This window comes from Triturus cristatus, chromosome 5_2 (genome assembly GCF_964204655.1).
Source record: "Triturus cristatus chromosome 5_2, aTriCri1.1, whole genome shotgun sequence".
NCBI lineage: Eukaryota > Metazoa > Chordata > Amphibia > Caudata > Salamandridae > Triturus > Triturus cristatus.
The window spans coordinates 821655118-821673114 of record NC_140588.1 but is presented as its reverse complement, the minus strand read 5'-3'; positions in this window follow the sequence as shown (position 1 = coordinate 821673114).

Below are 17997 nucleotides of genomic sequence, written 5' to 3'. Positions count from 1 at the left end.
GCTCAAACATAACACACCAAGGGTCAGATAGTAAACTGGTAAGTACGGTGCTGCGAGATCAGGGGAAAACAAACCCTGGCAAGAAAAAGAACCCCTGCGAGTTGGGGTGTAGGAGACACCCACTACAAATGGAAACAGGTTCTGCGCACACGTTTAGAAATAAACACAATGTAGTGAGACCGAAGGGTAAGGTCGAAAGTACGAAGACCTCCTTCGTACTTTCGACCATACCCTTCGGTCTCACTACATTGTGTTTATTTCTAAACGTGTGCGCAGAACCTGTTTCCATGCTAATAAAGTTGTTGGAGGTAAATAAACAAGAACTTGCTGAAGATCAGAAAGAGGTATCTTTATTGATCATTCAGACAGTATTGAAATTATCCCACTTAAAGAGATAAATAGAGAAGCTAACTGATTGAAAGGAACAATGCATGCTGCAGTATCAGCTGGTGTAACTGAAATAATCTATATACCATCTTGCTCATTGTAAACACACATTGTAAACACACAGGGGCCATGCTGAGTGAAAAGGACTTAACAGGTTTTACCTGTCATTCAGTTAAATCCAGGTTTTTATCCCATGTATGCAGCAGAAAGTCCGACGCCAGCTAAATGAATCCCTCTCCCAAGGATGAATGATTTACTAATTTGGACAACCAATACACCGCATGGAGACAATGTTAGGAGAAGAATACATATGAGAAGTGTCTATCATGTTGTGGTTTAAGCAAATGACACTTGTTCCACCCAATTGTGAGATGTAAATGAACTGAAGTGTTTTCCCTGCAATCATTCAGGATTTGTTCAGGATTTTGAAAATTGAAGTTAAATGTGTCTCGTATAGCTATCCTATTCACAACAGGTACCTAATGGAAAATTCTTTGTAGATCAAAAAAACAATGTGTCCAGTTTCTCTAAGTTGGGCATATGTCTTTTAAAGACAAGAACCCTCACTCACCACTGAGGTGACATGCTTCATCATTGGGTTCCCTCTTGCACATAGTGCCCGCAAGGTGCACTATGTGGCCTACAACTCTCCCAAATGGAGAGGAGCGTGAGGTGTTTTGTAACTCCAATGGAAAACAGTGACTGAGGGGCAGAGTGCAAATGAAAAGTGACTTAAAAACATCTCAGAAGGAAACGGGACTTTAATAGCTTTCCTAATGGATGTGGATAAAAAGTAGTGTGACGATAGGTATATAGATATCCCCTTATCTGACTAGGTCAACATGTTTCTGCAAGGTGACATAAAGTTCATTGCATTCTTCAGGACCACTGTCTTGTCACTCTGCTATAAAGTGAAAAATAATAAACGCCACACTTATATCATGTATGTGTATCAGAGAGACCAACTGCAGTCTGGTCTTCTATCTGTAATACAAAAAATACCATTCAATGAATAAAGTGAAATAAAACACATTGTGATACTCAATCGACTCATACCCAAGTGATGTGACCAAATGTGACAGCAACCAACACCACTGTGAAATACAACATGAGTCTGTAGTCTCACCAATTCTAAATGAGAATATCCTCCTCTACCTAATTCAGGTCCTTTTCAATATGTGGGTACCTAATAAGCAGAGTCAAAATAACACACATCAGTCGTGAGGGAACTCACTTATTAAAAACGTTTGGCAGATTTATAACTCTCACCATGTCGTTGAGAGAGCTTATTCACTTTTTATGGCCCATCCATTTTGCTCCTTTTCATTTAAAAAAATGATCCCAGAATTAATACTAACACTTCATTATCATGTCGAAATGGCCACACGTATTCTTAAAAAGGGAAAACATAGCAATATAACCATCGCTAACAACCCTCATATTTTATTACATCTCACACTCCCCCGTATAAGTACTCTACAATCACCATTCATTGTCGACCGCTCTATAACTAAGCACGAGTAATGCACATACAATGAAAAAACACTGCAAATGCTGCTCGCAATAGCGGGCACCTCTTTTCACCGCTAACATAGCGGAAAAGTTATCAGTGGACTCACCGAATACCGCCACATAAATCGCCTCAATTCGGTACCAGGAACGGGAGAAAGATGACCAGTTTCTCACCGCCATTTAAGCATACCTCGCAATTTCAACCCGGAACTGGAACACAGCGCTTCCGGTTCAAAGGTCAAAGACGGCTTTCGACAATTTCAACCAACGAGTCCAGCGTATATTTTAACATAATAATAACGCCCATGTAAGTTCACGGACTCTATGCAACCAGCCGCATATAAAGTAATGTAAGTAATTACGGTCGAAAGCGGGTCGGATGGGGAATTAATTGTTTTATTCCAACCTGCTGTATTGTGGGTAATGTAGTTGGTGATGTGAATATCATGTCAGGCACAAAAGAAAAAAGAGAATCATCCAAATTATACAAAAACATTTTTTTTATTTTATTTTTTTTTTTTTAAAAGGGGGGAAAAGCCTAAATGTGATACAGAAGAGTGTGGATCAGACAACAACATACTAATCCCAATGCAATCATTTAAATCACAGTATATTCCACGGTATATCATTGTTTAGTCCCACAATATGACTTTTTAACCGGAACACCCATCTTTCTTCTCTATACAGGAGTACTCTATCCAAAGGCCCCCTATTACTGTCATACCTGGGTTTATCTAAAATTGTCCAGGTAAAATCATCTTCAGTGTGCGCCTTATTGATGAAATGTTTAGTCATTCGGGTATTTGTCTTTTTACATCGAAATGCACTTCGGTGTTCCACCATCTGTAGTTTTACTTTCCTGGTGGTCATACCGATATAGATTAATGAACAGGGACATTTAATCATGTATATGACCCCACTAGTGTTGCAATTCGTGTGTGCATTCAATTTCCACGGGGTCTGGAGGCCTAGGTCTAATTCGGTCACTTTTTCCATAAAAGGACACACTGAACACGATCCACACGGAAAATGACCTTTATCTGGTGTGGCCCCCCACAGAGTTGTTTGTCTGATGTCCTGTGTTACAGGTCTTGGTCTAGTATGTACTAGCAAATCTCGAAGATTACTACTTCGTTTAAAAGCAAATAAAGAGATAGTGTTCCAAAATTCAAAATATGCCAATCTCTATTAATGGCTTTTTTTACATTACCAGACAGACTGCTAAAAGTAGTTACACAGACCATCCTTTTAATTTTGGGTTTCTCATGGGATTCAAGAAGAGCCTCTCGATGGTTATTGCGTGCTCTCTTTTGTGCCCCTTGTATCAGTCTACTTGGGTAATTTCGAGCTAGCAGTTCTTCACTTAGATTCCTAGCATGTATCCTAAATTGTGACAACTCGCTACAATTCCTACGAAGCCTTAAAAATTGTCCGATTGGAAGGTTATTTAATAATGCTCGTGGGTGGAAACTAAAGTAGCTCAACAAGGAGTACCTAGCCATAGGCTTTTGGTATAGTTGTGTTTGTATTTTCCCATTCTTAGGATACAGTCGTAGGTCTAGGTATGACACTGAACTGTTGCTAGATTCACCAGTGAATCTCAAATTAGCATCTTGGTTATTTAGCCATTGGGAGAACAGATCTACAGAACCCTGGTCACCCTCCCAGATGACCAGGATATCATCTTTGTATCGTCTCCACAATTTAAGGCGTTGCACAAAGGGATTGTTAGTCTCAAAGATGACCTTAGTCTCAAAACCGTACATATACAGATTGGCCATACTAGGGGCACACGTACTGCCCATCGAAGTGCCAGTTGTTCTCCTATAGCTATGCCATGTTGATGGAGCCATACAGGACATTTTCAATCCACTGACAGAAACCCTACTATTTGTCTGCCAGGGCAGCGAACATCTCTAAATTTTTAATGTGATTTCTCCATCAGGGCAGTGGCAAATGAAGTGGATTAATATTTGGGGTGAATGGGAGTCCACCTCAAGGACTAATGAAAGCCAAATACCTATTAAAATAGCTTTGTAGGTGTATACCAACATGATATTCTTCCATGCACCACCTTTAAATACTTCTCACCCTACCTTTTGGGCTAAAAAGCCTACAAAGGGTAGCTTATTTAACATAAAAAAAGTAAGGATCTTGCCTGTCAAAAATGGTCATTTTGAAAGCAGCATTCCTCAGCCAAAAATTATTGACTTAACGCCTCATTTTCCTTGTCAGTATGGTGGAGGCAGAACATGTGCTGAAGTCAACAGGTGAATTTTAGCTTTTCCACACCATTGAATTCTTTTTTGTACTATATGCTGTAGCCTTACTAGGAAGTTAAATATGCTAATTTGGAATTAGCTAGATTAAACCTGTTTTAGGGGCCTGAGCACGTATGCTAGGGCCTAGACAGCAGCTACCCACAGTTAAAAAAAAATTATAACATCAGTCCAACAAAAAGAGGATGACCAGGCAAAAAGAGATACTTTAGCACATTGTTGAAAGACTGAATGTTGGAAAGTCAGCCTCTTGCCCTGTTCAACCCCATTTTATGCTGCATGATACTGGTGTAAACTGACTATGACTATGCCCGTTGCTCTGCTGGCAGGCCCTGGTCAGTTCTATGTTTAAAATACAACATATGTTTAGGATTTACTATGTATTAGGGTACACTTACAATTGGCCTGACAGACACTATAAGTCCCATTTAAGTAAAAGCTAAAGGGAGGTTAATCTGCCTTTAAGGCCCTAGTAGATAATAGGGCATGAAGGTTTAGAAACCAAGGATATTTGATGCCATTTGCATGTGTGCACTGCGTAGTGGCTATCTATCATTTTAAATGCAGCATTGCCTTGCAGACTGCCTTTAGATGTAAATTATTCCAATTGGAATGCCCTAGCCTATACATCCCTTATATATAATAGGGCTGGGGGAGTGAAAATACCTCTAAGACTCTAGTATACAATAGCACAAGGAGGTTTACTGGCTAGCAGCCTGTGTTGCACTTGCATGTGCACTTAACAAGTGATAATCTACCTTGAGTTAACATATTAGTGACGCCCAAAGTCTCCCCTAGGTGCCCCAGGGCTATGGGGTCATATGCCTATAAGCAGGGGCCTTATAAAATATGTGTTACAAACCCTGGTGAGGGAAATCTGCCAATGTTACTGTTTTTGCCATTATAGATACCTGGCATATAGGCTAGCATTGCAATATTTTAAGCATGCATCATTTTGGTAGGTAGGGAATACAATATTATTCAACTACTTAAAAGAATGGTACTGATAAATCAAACAGATTGTCCCTGTTGAATTGCTTATAATATGTGCAGCAAAGAAGTTATAAGACTTTATTTTCTGTAAGCCAAAATCTAGCCTTCCTGCAGTCTCCCCTGACTGTTCAGTGGTAAGAGGCTTAACCGAGCTTCCTTGATTATGTGATAATTGGCTGTCCAGGAGAGAGACTATCTGCTGGAGAGAGCTCTGTAGCTACACAGGAACACCAGGGCAGGGTGGGGATTCATAAAGCATGAGGTTTCAGAGGAGGACAGGCAGGGAATGCCAGGTCTATCTGCCCCTGTCCCTTGTGTCCCAGCCAGATGGCAGGCTTAAGGAAGGAATATGCAGAATTTAGGGGAAGAGAGCTGTGGAAATAAACCACACTGGGGGTAGGTTTATTTTTTATTTTTGACCATTCATTTGCATTTTAACATTAATCACAGAAGAACATACCAGTACACATTAAGGCGGTAGCATGCATGACATAGTGATCTGTTTTACAGAGCTTCTCCATTAACATAAGCCTGGAACAGGAGCAGGGGTTGTGCGGAGGAAGTACATTGAAGCAAATGCCACAAGTAAGGCACAACACTTATAATCAACATATAATCTGTGAGAAAAGCTTTTGCATACATGGCATCAGGCTGTTATATACAGTACTAAAGTCTATGGGGCATATTTACAAGCAGGCGATATAAAATTATCGCCGCTTTTGCGGCCGTTTTCGGCCGAAAAGCGGCAATAATTTTATCGCCTAATGAGCAAGGCCACGCTAACACGTGAAACCTTGCTTTAGGGTCAGGATTCCTAACGCCCAGCTTTGCATCTCTAATGAGATGCAAAGTGGGCGTTCCTGACCTAACATGACAGGAGAAATGTCGCTAAGCGACATTTCTCCTATCATCAAGCACCACGCTATGAAGCATAGCGCCAAGAAAAGTAGCGGTAACCCCGGTTATCGCTACTTTCCTTATGCCTGCTTCAGGACTGACTTAGCTATGTTATCCTATGGAAGGTGGATATCATGGGTAAGTTTGTGAGTCCCTATCAGCAAGCTAATGCCACATTGCATGAGATTATCGCTGGGTTTCCAGCGATAATCTCACGTTAGGCAGTTATCGTGAGGATTGTTATCGCTGAGGAGATAAGCATTGCTAATAGCACGCTATCTCAGTGATAAAAATCCACGTTACCCTGCGATAATTATCCTCACGCTAAGAGCGCTGAGCTATAATTATCGCCGAGTGTTGCTGATATGCCCCCAAGTTTTTTTTCTTAAAGAGACTTTATTTATTCATTTTCAAATTTTAACAGAACAGTTGTGTACAGCCATCCGCATTTCTCCATCGAATTGTTACCATTTAGTGGCAGAATCCAATGTCAAATCAATGTTTGTATTTAGCATTTAGCAGGAGTACCATGGGGGTAGGTTTAGTTAGCTTTTACTGCTCTACTGACATTTCAGCTATAATGGATTTTGGAAGAATGGAGCTTTATGGGACAAGAATATGCCACATTTTGCAGGAAGTGGTCATGCACCTAGGTGGCACCCTGCAACCAATTGGTCAGGAGTGCCCACCTCTCAATGCCAAGAAGCTGGGATTAAATATGTGAGATGTGCATAGCCTCCGAGTTCTGCTGCCGAAAACTATGAGGAAAAGAAGGACTCAAAGGCCTTGCACTTTTAATGAATTCACCTGCTGCACAATTTTGTACTACAGCCCAGGAGACTGTGCCTTGCTTCAGAGGGATTAAGAAGTGGGCTGTCTGCAGCTACAGATTAAAAGAGCCTGCCTGCATCATCTCCACAAAGAGTCCCCAGCCTGGAGTGCATCCAGTGGACTTTTATGGATATGGTGAGGAGCATTGTTGTAATTGGGTGCATACATTCAAGGATCATCCAGGAGATTCCATACCCTTGGATTTGTGTTTTGGCCAATTTGAACTCACAAGGAGTCCTTGAGGAAGCACCTCCTGAAGTCTGGAGATGGTTGGAGAAGGTTTAGGAACAAGCTCCATAAGATGACCGACCTAACAAGGAAAGTCAAGCCAGCCTCCGTCAACTGCGAAGCAGACAGAACTCCAGGTTTGTCCCACTGAAAAGCTCTAAAGGTCCGACTTCCAGAATTTGAATGGGAGTTCCCTGAAAAGCTAGCCGGTAACCCTTTCTGAATTTGGACGGGTGAAGAGCATCATGGGGGGATAGAAGGAAAAGCTCCTTAAAAGTGCAAAGGTAACATTTTGACCGCTGCCTCCCACTTAGTGTATCCGGCCAGGGCTCCATTGTGGTTGGCCTAGAACTTAAACTTTGCAAATGTTTATTCTTTAAAAATTCAAATCATCTGTTTCCTGCATTGGATTTCAGTCATTTTGGTGGCTAATTGTTTGTAATCATATTTACTATGTTTATAAATTGGTGTGGGATTTTTTATGTGAGTTGTGTTTTACTTATTTGATGGATTAGTGTTTTTACATGCTTTACATACCTGTCTCCTAATTTAGGCCTGACTGCTAGGTTACAGCTACCAAGGGTTGAGAAAGACACACATTTATTTAGACCTGTATTGGACCCTGTACTGTGTTAGTGTTCTGGAGAATATTGACTTTTACAACCAATTCTTTATTGTATTAGTTGGTAATGTAAAATAGTTGTGTCTCAGTTTTTCATCTGAGAAATGTGTTTTGATGTGAGATTTTTCCATTTCACATGGGGGTATTAGAAAAACACTTGAAAAGTAACCTCATCTGAGCAATTATAATGTATGAATAGTGGTGAGTAATATGACTCTCTTTACTTTAGTGCAATGGGGTGTGTGCATGTTGCAAACAAAACTTCATGTAGCACAAATCTAAATATGAGGCATTGTAGCATCACTCAAAGATGATTTAACTAGGACATTTTCTTGTTTTGCTGTTGTGCTTTTTTGGTATGAATAAAGTTACGTGCCCCTGACTCTGAGCAATGAACCATGTCTTTCACAACATCTCCTAGCATGTTGTACTTCAGTCGAGCAAGAACCTCCTCACTTTGGTGGCGTATGACTCGTATCCGTATATTTTTACGAACGAATTGTACAAGTCCCGTCCCACCGGTGAAGTACGATTCGTACGTGAAAAATATATACAAATCGCTTCGTGAAAAGGTCTACGAGACATACCCGGACAGTTTTACGTACAAATCGTAAAACTGAAGTCCGAGCGCACAAGTACGATCCGTACCGCCCTTCCGAATACACAAGCGTATGTAAAACGTCCCGTACAGAGCGAACTCTGTACCACTCATATCCCGGGTAAACTTGTGCCTGGGATACGAGTCGTACAGCCCCCCCCCCTCGTATGTCTGCACGTACCCCCGTATGTCAGCACCGTACCCCCCATATGTCAGCACCATACCCCCCATGTCCATACCGTACCCCAGCCCCATACTTGTATGCACCGTACCCAGCACCGTACCCCAGCCCCGTACTTGTATGCACCGTACCCCAGCCCCGTACTTATACGCACCGTACCCCAGCCCCTACTTGTACGCACCAAACCCCAGCACCTTACCCCAGCCCCGTACTTGTACGCACCGTACCCCAGCACCGTACTGTTGCAGGGATTCTGCTTATGCGCAGAACTATGCGCTGGAACCCAGGCCCTCAGTGAATTGTGGTGTACCAAAAACTCACCTCAGAACCCAGAACCCCTTATCCGGCCAGCATCAGTGTCCCATTCGTTATCGGAGGTTTAGCTCGGCGGTCCCAATGTATAGACAACCCAGAACAAGCGACTTAGTATATTTCTCAGGAATGGTGGGAATCAGAAATACCTTTTCGTAATTATTCTCATACCAGTCCACAACAGAATAAACAGAGACACGGTAAAAGTTTGAAGAGTTTATTTTATAAACCTCGTGTCCTAAGATGCAGCAGTTTGGCTAACACAAGAAGACAAGCGATTAAAATCAAAACCATCAGCATAGTTACAATACTATAGAGAATGAAAGGAGTAATCATACTAAAATGACAGTGGATCTAAGCCACCTTCCTTTCTCTAACACACTAATATTATTATTAGACTAATAAAAGGTCTCTAGGCTTGAATGGGGAACCCCATACCGTAAAGATCAGCTCAGTGAGTTCACATCACAGGATCAGCTATGCTCTGCTCCTAGGAACGATCTTCTCCCGAATGTAATGAAAACATGTACCACTGCAATATTAAAAGCACCCGACTTTCAGGTATTTGCAGCTGCGTGCGTGTTATGGCTAAACTAGTGGGCCGATCAACCTGAACTCAACAACATGCACCGTCTAGCGACCCAGACTGTTTCTTTTACACTGTGTACAGACCAAGGTCGCTGCTCACTGTTTGGGATGTTAACAACAGACAGTTCTCATGTGAAGCAAAGTCGAGTAAGCATTTCTCAATGTAAAAACATGTGACTACAGTGTCGTGTGCAAAAGCAGCAAAAGCGGCAAGATGGCTTTCTAACATCTAACGCGGTTGTGCTAACTTAGCATTGTACATATGTAGATAACGATCTTCACTACACCCCCCTTGATCGGACCACTAACCCCTAGGGGCGCACTTGCAAGAACGCAGAGTTCAAGTTTGATAGAACGGAACCAAGGGCATGAACTATAAGTCCATATAAGGTAAGTGAAAAAGTTCGAAGAAAAAAATAAAGAAACATTTTTGAAAGGATTGAAAAAAAAACATGTTAATGATAAAAGAAATTCACTGAAGGACGTAGGACGAAATGAAAGTGCAAAAGTCAATCCATCAAGGTATAAGCACAATAAGTTGCAACAGCTTCCAAGAGGAAATCATTGGAACGTACCGCAAAATTATCTGCCATCCAGTTCAGCACCGGGAAGGAACATACATGCTCCTCAACCACCGGAGCCTCCAGCACCAGACGAGGACAACTGACGTGTTCTTCAAGAAAACTTCTTGCTAAGAAGTCAATCGCAGCCGTTCCGATGTCCCAATTCCCAAGGACTCCATGTGCCCGACGCCAGAACAGTCCAACTCATGAGCCACTAAGGGGCTCATTAGCCGATCTTAATCCGGGGCAGGAGACACCGAGTTCGACAGACACAAATCCAGAGCCCATTGGAACGGACAATCTAGGCAATGAAAGACGGGCTGCACACAAGTAAAGTGGGGAAACCGGAAGGACAATCCATAGGCTATGCTTAGAGTTGCCAGTGGTAAAGTGCCATAGTATTCAAGCATCCGGTTACAAAGATGGAGCAGCCGGGACATGTTGCCGTGTGACGCAAGTTGTGCATCCATAGCGCAGGGCGCAGATCAACAACAGTATTCCAGCTATGAGGGCGAGAAGTAAAGGGAGACCTCCGAATACGCTGGAAAAAATAGAATGAAAAAAGGCCGGGATGACACCAAAAATAGTTTGAAAGGAGGTCACGAGGCCGGAGCCCACAATTTTAAAAAAATGAGCCATGCCACTTGTTGACGAGGCATTAAAGATAGTCTGAATCAGGGTCCCAAAATGAAGTGGGAGATCAGTATTAAAAAGCGCTTGCACCTCTGTGCGGGTGTTTGCTACGTGAAGGACAAATGTTTCCCGGGATGAAGTCAACGCGACTTCTTTTTGAGACAATAGAGCCCTTATTCTGCTCATCTTGTTGAAGTCTGCTTTCAAGGTTGGAATGGAAGGCCAGATGGATACATCGAGCCGGCCATGCAGGGGTGGGAAAAGGAGGTTATTACAGCAAACTACTCGCTGTGATACGGTCACTATGTAGGGAATTCCCACTAACTTTCCACAGCAAGCTTCATTATTTAATAGCAGATAACTATCGTTAGCAAGCAGCGTAAAAGACGGTGTTATAACTGGCACAGGAATCCCTTTCAGGACGCAAGCTAAATTAGGGACATGCACATTACATGCACCATGCAATTGAATGTGCCTACACACAACAGAATGATCCGGAGTGGAAGTGCACTCTTCACCTTTCAAGTAAACCTCTTTGCCGTCTCTCACACATCTATACGTGAATCGGAGTGACCAAACTTCGTGCAGGAAGGCAGTACCGAGTTATTCATATCTGCCTAGAGCATAATGTTTCATGCACAAACTAAACTTAAACAGGGGGAACGGTAACGTGATACACCCATGTACAAGCTTAACAGCAGAATTCAATTCAGCAACAGAGAAAGGCAAAGGATCTAACTTTTCAATGTGTAGTAATGAATATGTAGCATCTTTCATGGACATGAATTGCTATTTTGCAGTCAAATTAAAAGGAAGGAACAAAGATGAAGTATTCATGTAATCCCAAGGGACTTTCCCTGCCTTTAAAGTTTGCAACGTCCAAGCAAAATGCATAATAGAACGCAACTGATTTTGACCATGATACAATACAGACAAATCATCCTGCACAATGTCTACCACAAATGATACAATATTATCTAAGGTATAAATTCTAGAAGATAGGGTGTTAATACTATTATCTATTACAGCCAACACCTTTTCCATATTGGCTTGATCAATAGCACGTAATCTGGATGCACCCTCAATTTGTGACAACTTCCAAACTTCGTTATAAACAGCATACACCCATCGTTTGGGCCTGCCAACAACAAAATCATTCAAATCTATTTTGTCATTTAAACGTGCTAAATGAAGTTTAACAGACGCTAAAGTAGAATGTTGCAGCCATGACTGGCATGACTTCCCTACTGAGTAGGTAGTTACAGTGTGAGAAGATTCAAAACGGGGGTCCACTCGAACTTGTGTATACCCCTGCCTTAAATGCAGAAACTGATGTTGACAGGAGTCCGAACTCGTTTGCCACACCAACCACCCTTCCGGATTCAATTCAGAAATATTGAAGGACGTGTTGGAAAGCTGTGTCTGCAACATAGCAAGGGATAGATCTGTATGATTACCCCAATTGGGATAAGCACCCAGACCCGGAACGGAGGGAGAATTTAATCTTTTAGAAGTAGCCAATCCAAAACAGCTTGTCTGAAAAATGGACGAATTTAAAAACAACATGTGATTCGGGATGAGACAGGCACGATGCAAAGCTTCTGTTCCCTGTACTTGCCATCATTTGGAGCACCAAACCGATTTAAGATCGACTGTAGCCTTCCACAGATCATACCCGCCAATTGCCGACCTGTCCCTAAAGGACTTGGAATACAACAATTTGGTGTGTGTCAGTCTAACCATAGAAGCAGACTCAGGCACAACTTTAAAATAAAAAGAGGCCAGATTTGACACACTAAAATCAGAAAAATAGGTGAGCTTTTCCACTAACGTGGCAGAGCTGCCCATCCTAGGGGCGGGGCAGTGTTCCCATTGTGTATAATTTACAAAATTTCTAAACGTATTTGTGTAGGAAATGCGTGCCATAATGTTGATAACAAAATTGCTCATCATAATTAGCAGTATCTAAATACAAATCCTCAGCATCAAATGCAGCATAATATTTCAAATCAGAAAACAGTGCTTCTATGTCCTGAACATCCCAGTCATCGGAGTGAATGTTCTGCTTAACGACACCATAGAAACACGAAATACATTTCGCACATTAATTACTTCAGTGGGGCATGAATTTGAAATTTTACGGCATCCCAAGCGATCCCATCACGTACAGGCCAGGCAATAATGTTCACAAATGTCTGGTCCCTCTTCATAATGTGTGATGAGGAGTGGGGGGCCAAAGTTCCATTAATTAGTCGAATCGTTGATCTTTCATTCAGGTGGTGTCCATTGATAAGTCTAAAAAACACTACCACAAAGCCAATGGACATAAACAAAAAAACACATATGAGCACCAGCCAAATGTAAGTCCAAGGGGGAATAAAAGAATGTCTTTTGAACCAGGCCACAAAAATCGAAAATTTGGACGGGGCAATGGAAGTCGTTGAACGAGAATCAAAAGAGTCTTATGAGTGGGAAACTGTGGTGGATTGTAAAACAAGCAAGGTAACATCCGCAGGATAGGCATACTCAACCTCTTCAAGCATACCATTAGGTGTTGGTGGCAACAAGGGACCAGTAACGGCATGCATCTCGATGGCAACATCAGGCACTGTGTTAGAAGCTCGGGCCACAACAGAATTTCTCAGCATCGAAGGGCAGGAAACTGCCGGAGTCATACTAAGAAGAATCGGCCACTCGTTGTAGTTTGACATTGTCAATCGAGATGTACCTGTTATCCTTTCGACCAGGAAGTGGAGGTAAAATGACTGTTCTAGTACCCTGTACTCCAAGCACTGGAACCGGTGCACGATAAGAGGGGCCGAACTCCTTCTTGTTCTCCACCTTCTCACGGACCAGATCACCCACTCGAGGTAGCCAGCCGACTACCGTAATCTGAAGTTCAACATCAGATGAGGAGGGTACGTGTTCTTTCGCTAGACTGTCTCTGGCTTCTTGAAGATTCAGCAATACAGCGCAGTATTCATCTACGTCAAAGGGTGCCGCTGACGCCGCCATGTCTAGACCGTCAAGGTCTGGAACAAACATTCGTACACCAAAGAGCATCATGTATGGGGTCCGCCCACCCAGAGACCTTCTAGGGAGATTATTAAGTGCACGTTGCACGTCATACAAGTGGGCTAGCTAGTTCCGGCCAGTACCCAAAACTCTGGCTGTCAAAGATTGCTTTAAGTCACGGTTCATTGGCTCCACTACACTATTACCCTCAGGCCGGTATGGAGACAAAAATTTGACTTGGACCCCCAAATTTCTCATGGCTTCTTTGTACGCCTTAGAGGCGAACGCCGGGCCCTGATCAGAAAGAAAGGTACCACATGCAAAACTCCCAACAAAGACACGCAAATCTTTTATGACAGTGCGAGAATCAGCACTCCTTTGTAGCCACACCCACAGAAAACGTGTCCACGAATCAACTGCAACCAAGATGTATTTGTACGCAGTATCAGAGGTAAAAGGACCGCAATGATCTAAATTAACACAACCCATTGGTTTATTAGATATGTACAACTGAGTTTGTGGTGGGCGCGCCGCAGTTGAAGGTTTAATCTGCTGGCAAATGTCACAAAAAGATAAAAGTGACGTCCGGCGAGGTCAAGGAAGTGGCCCATTGTATCCACCTTGGATGGAAAGCTTTAGAATTCGGTACACTTGCTTTTGTCACCGCCTCAAGGGCAGGATAGGGTGTTACCACCAACATGCGTTTTCCTTGCGACAGCGCTCGTTCTTTCAGAATCGCCATCTGTACCGCCGTCAGAACTTTCTCGACAGGAAAATCGCAGTTCAGCCGAAGTGTACAAGTGAGATTTGTAAGCAATGGGGACGGTGTCGCCCTCATTGAACGTTAAGTATGTGAAACCAACTGCGCCGGGCACGATTCTTATGACCAGGTTAGTGTGGTTATCACGCGTCAGTAAGTATTTAGAAGCAAGAAGATCAGCTTGCAATAACTGCAATATAGCTGAATGCTCTGGCAGCCAACAAGATTTGGAAAAAGTAGGTTGTACCAAGGCATAAAGCAGCTTGATACGCTGGGCATAATCCGGGATGTAAGTTCGACCGAAATTCAGAAAACCCAGCAGAGATTGTAATTTCTTCAGTGAAGTAGGAGCACGGAGGCATGCGCACTTCTCTAGAAAGTGCGGAGCCTATCCTCGACCTTCATTGTTGAGTTCGTACCCCAAGAACAACACTGTATATTCCGCAATGTGTGACTTCGCAAAGTTGAATTTGTAACCGAAGTCTGCAAACAAAACAATAATGCGATCAACGCGACGGAGATGCGGGTCCAACTCGTCATCTGTGAGATAAATGTCATCCACATACGAGTACGCATCCGGGTCTACACCCTCCAAGAGGGAGACCACGCGAGCGGCAAAGACTCCCGGGCTATTCTAATAGCCCATTGGTAATCTTTTGAATTGTTTTTGTTTGCCACCCGAGGTGAACGCCGTCCACTCACTACTAAGAGAGGACAGGTTATGGCTGTAAAAGCCATTGGAAATGTCAAGTGTGGTTTTTAACCTTTTTCTCACGAGACTATCGACGAGAGCCGAACTATGGGTGTTCTGTACTGCACAGGTTCGGCAATGAGAGTTTAAGTGCCGGTAATCCAAAACTAGGCGGTACGACCCGTCAGGCTTCGTCACTGTGAACAAGGGATTATTCACAGGTGACACACATGTTTCGATTACGCCTTGATATTCCAATTGTTCCAGGATCGACGTGACGTGAGGTCTAGCTGCGCGACGCATGGGGTATTGGGGTTGAGGTTGGGGCGTAGTCCGCAACAGAATCTCATGGACGGGAGACATTTTATCCCAGCCAACCTGATTTCGATCTAACGCAGGCGCTTGCACCTGAGCCCATTCCTCGGCGTACTTTTTAGCTAGGACAGCTAGGACCTTAGGCACTGTGTGCGCAAAGGACGGGAGGATTACCATCTAAAACAAAAGCCGGGGCCAATCTGCCTCCGCCAACAGAATATTATAGGTAGTGGCCAGATTATCCCAAAAAAAACTTGAATTGTTCGTTGTATGTCACCTTTAATTTGAATGACTATATTATACAGTCTATCAGGGGGAGACACCCGAGTGTCAGCAGTTTCAATATTCACGAATATATCAGTTGCTGTCGCCACCAGATATGGATGCAGTGCTTGTCGCACTACTGTAACTTCCGCCGCGCTGTCTAGCCGCGTTAGCGCCCATGTCAGGTTCTGAAGCTGCGTCCGTACCATCAGAGGCATACCTCGCTGTCAGTGCAGCAACTTTCTTCTTCTGAAACGAGGGTCTTGGAAGTGCAGATTCCTCCTGCTTGCCTTTGCCGTCAGTCTGTCGGGATTGCTCACGTGCTTGCGGGGCATCCCGACTTTTGCCACCGCCTCCGCCACTGGACTGTGAAGCCGATGTTTCCTGTGAAGAACGAGGAGAACGTTGTTCAGAAACCTGAAATCAATCAGGTGACTTAATAGTAGCACGAGCGCGCAGATCATAAGTGCATTCACTACCTGACTGTACTGGAGAGGCAGGACGAGACCCCTGTTTCTGTTGCTGCTTCTCCTGTTTTTTCGCCCGCCAACTTTGTTTTGGGAAATTAGGGCGTTCGTCCTTACCAGACGAGTTTGCCTTTGTTTGCTGTATTAAATCAGGATTCGTCACAGTCGGTTTAACACCTAAAGCGCTACGACCAACTTGTTTATAGGCATTCGCGATAATTTTCGGCTTGTCGTCTTCGTTCACTGCGTCTAATTTATGAAGCACTTGGAATTGCATAGCATCTCCTTTGAGGTTGCCCAGTATCATGGTAGCAACCACATCGAACACTCCGACAAGCCGCATTCCCAATTCTACGGCAGCCTCCGCACGTGATTCTCCTGAACACGTTTAATAATGGAGGGCAGTACCGACAGAGATGGAGTGCCAAAGCACTTCGAGTATGTCGCAGCAAAGACCTTGCCCCAGTTCTCACAATCAGCCATATCAGGGACCAAGGGGCATATGCATCAACATTGGCATTTGCGATTCCTTATTAGCGAAAAATAAGGATTCGCTAATAAGGAATAGCAAAAGGCTATGCATGTAGGAATCGCTATTCAAATAGCGATTCCTTAACTTTCCTTAATTGCTACTAGCAAATTGCGAGTAGCAATTAAGGAATACCATCCCAATCATTCCTATGGGCCTCCAGGCCCATAGGAATGAATTGGAGATTGCATGAGCAAATAGCGAGTACCAGTAGGTTCTCGCAAATTGCTCATGCAATTTCAAGGGTGCAAGGGTGTCAAAATGACACCCTATTGTACCCCTGAAATTGATATGTGCACATATGTTGCACACACACATGGTCTAAGGGCATGTGTGTGCGCAACATGAAACTTTGAAAAATGCACAAAAGTGCATTTTTCAAACTTTTAGCAAATTACCATGCAGTTCATCTTCATGGTAATTTGCTCCCCCTATTAGCGAATTCCCTAATTTTGTAACTTTCATGCATTGCATTTAAGGAATCCCAAATTGAGATTCCTTAAATTAAGGAATCTCAATTTGGGATTCCTTAAATGCTATCGCTATTTAAGGAATCGCTATTTAAGGATTCCTTAAATAGCGATTTTTGCTTTTGGGTTGATGCATTGGGATTGGGTATTTTTAACTCAATACCGGGAGCTATTAGCGAATTGGTATTTTACCGACTGGATTTTGGCTTGATGCATGAGGCTGCAAGTCTTTCAGCAAAGTAATGGTAAGGATCCTGTGTTTTTCCACAGGAGTGGTATGCGGATAAACCGCTTCCAATTGGTCAAATTTCTCAGCAAGCCAATAAGGGAAATCATCCCTATTCTGGGGGCGCTTGCCCACAACCGAATTAACCATAACCGGACTAATAACCACCACGTGGTGGTCCGTCGGCTGTCCCGCAACAGCAGGTGCCCCCACCTGCACGTTGCGTGACACGTACTGCACTAAAGCCCTATGTACTGTAATAAGGGCAGTGTGAAGTACACGCAACTCAGCCACTGTCAACTGAAGATAGCGGGGATGAGGCGTATATCCGGCCAGTACCGGCCATGTGGCCCCTGCAATCGACAAAGGGCCCATTCTCGCTGGTATAACCGCATGGGGAAGGGCACCATTAAACCAAATGCTATGCTGCCAGGCAGAAATTGGAATTTCCTGAGTCCTATATGGCGTATAGTTGGCTTGAAGCTGCGTGGCAGTATAGGAGTGGAACGTATCATCGTTTTCACTCACCGCAGGCAAAGTAACCCAAGAGTAGAACAACTCAAACGGAAACAACGCATCGGCACTTACCACAAAAATCACAGCCATACCATCGTCCGGCACCCCATACTGTGCCAA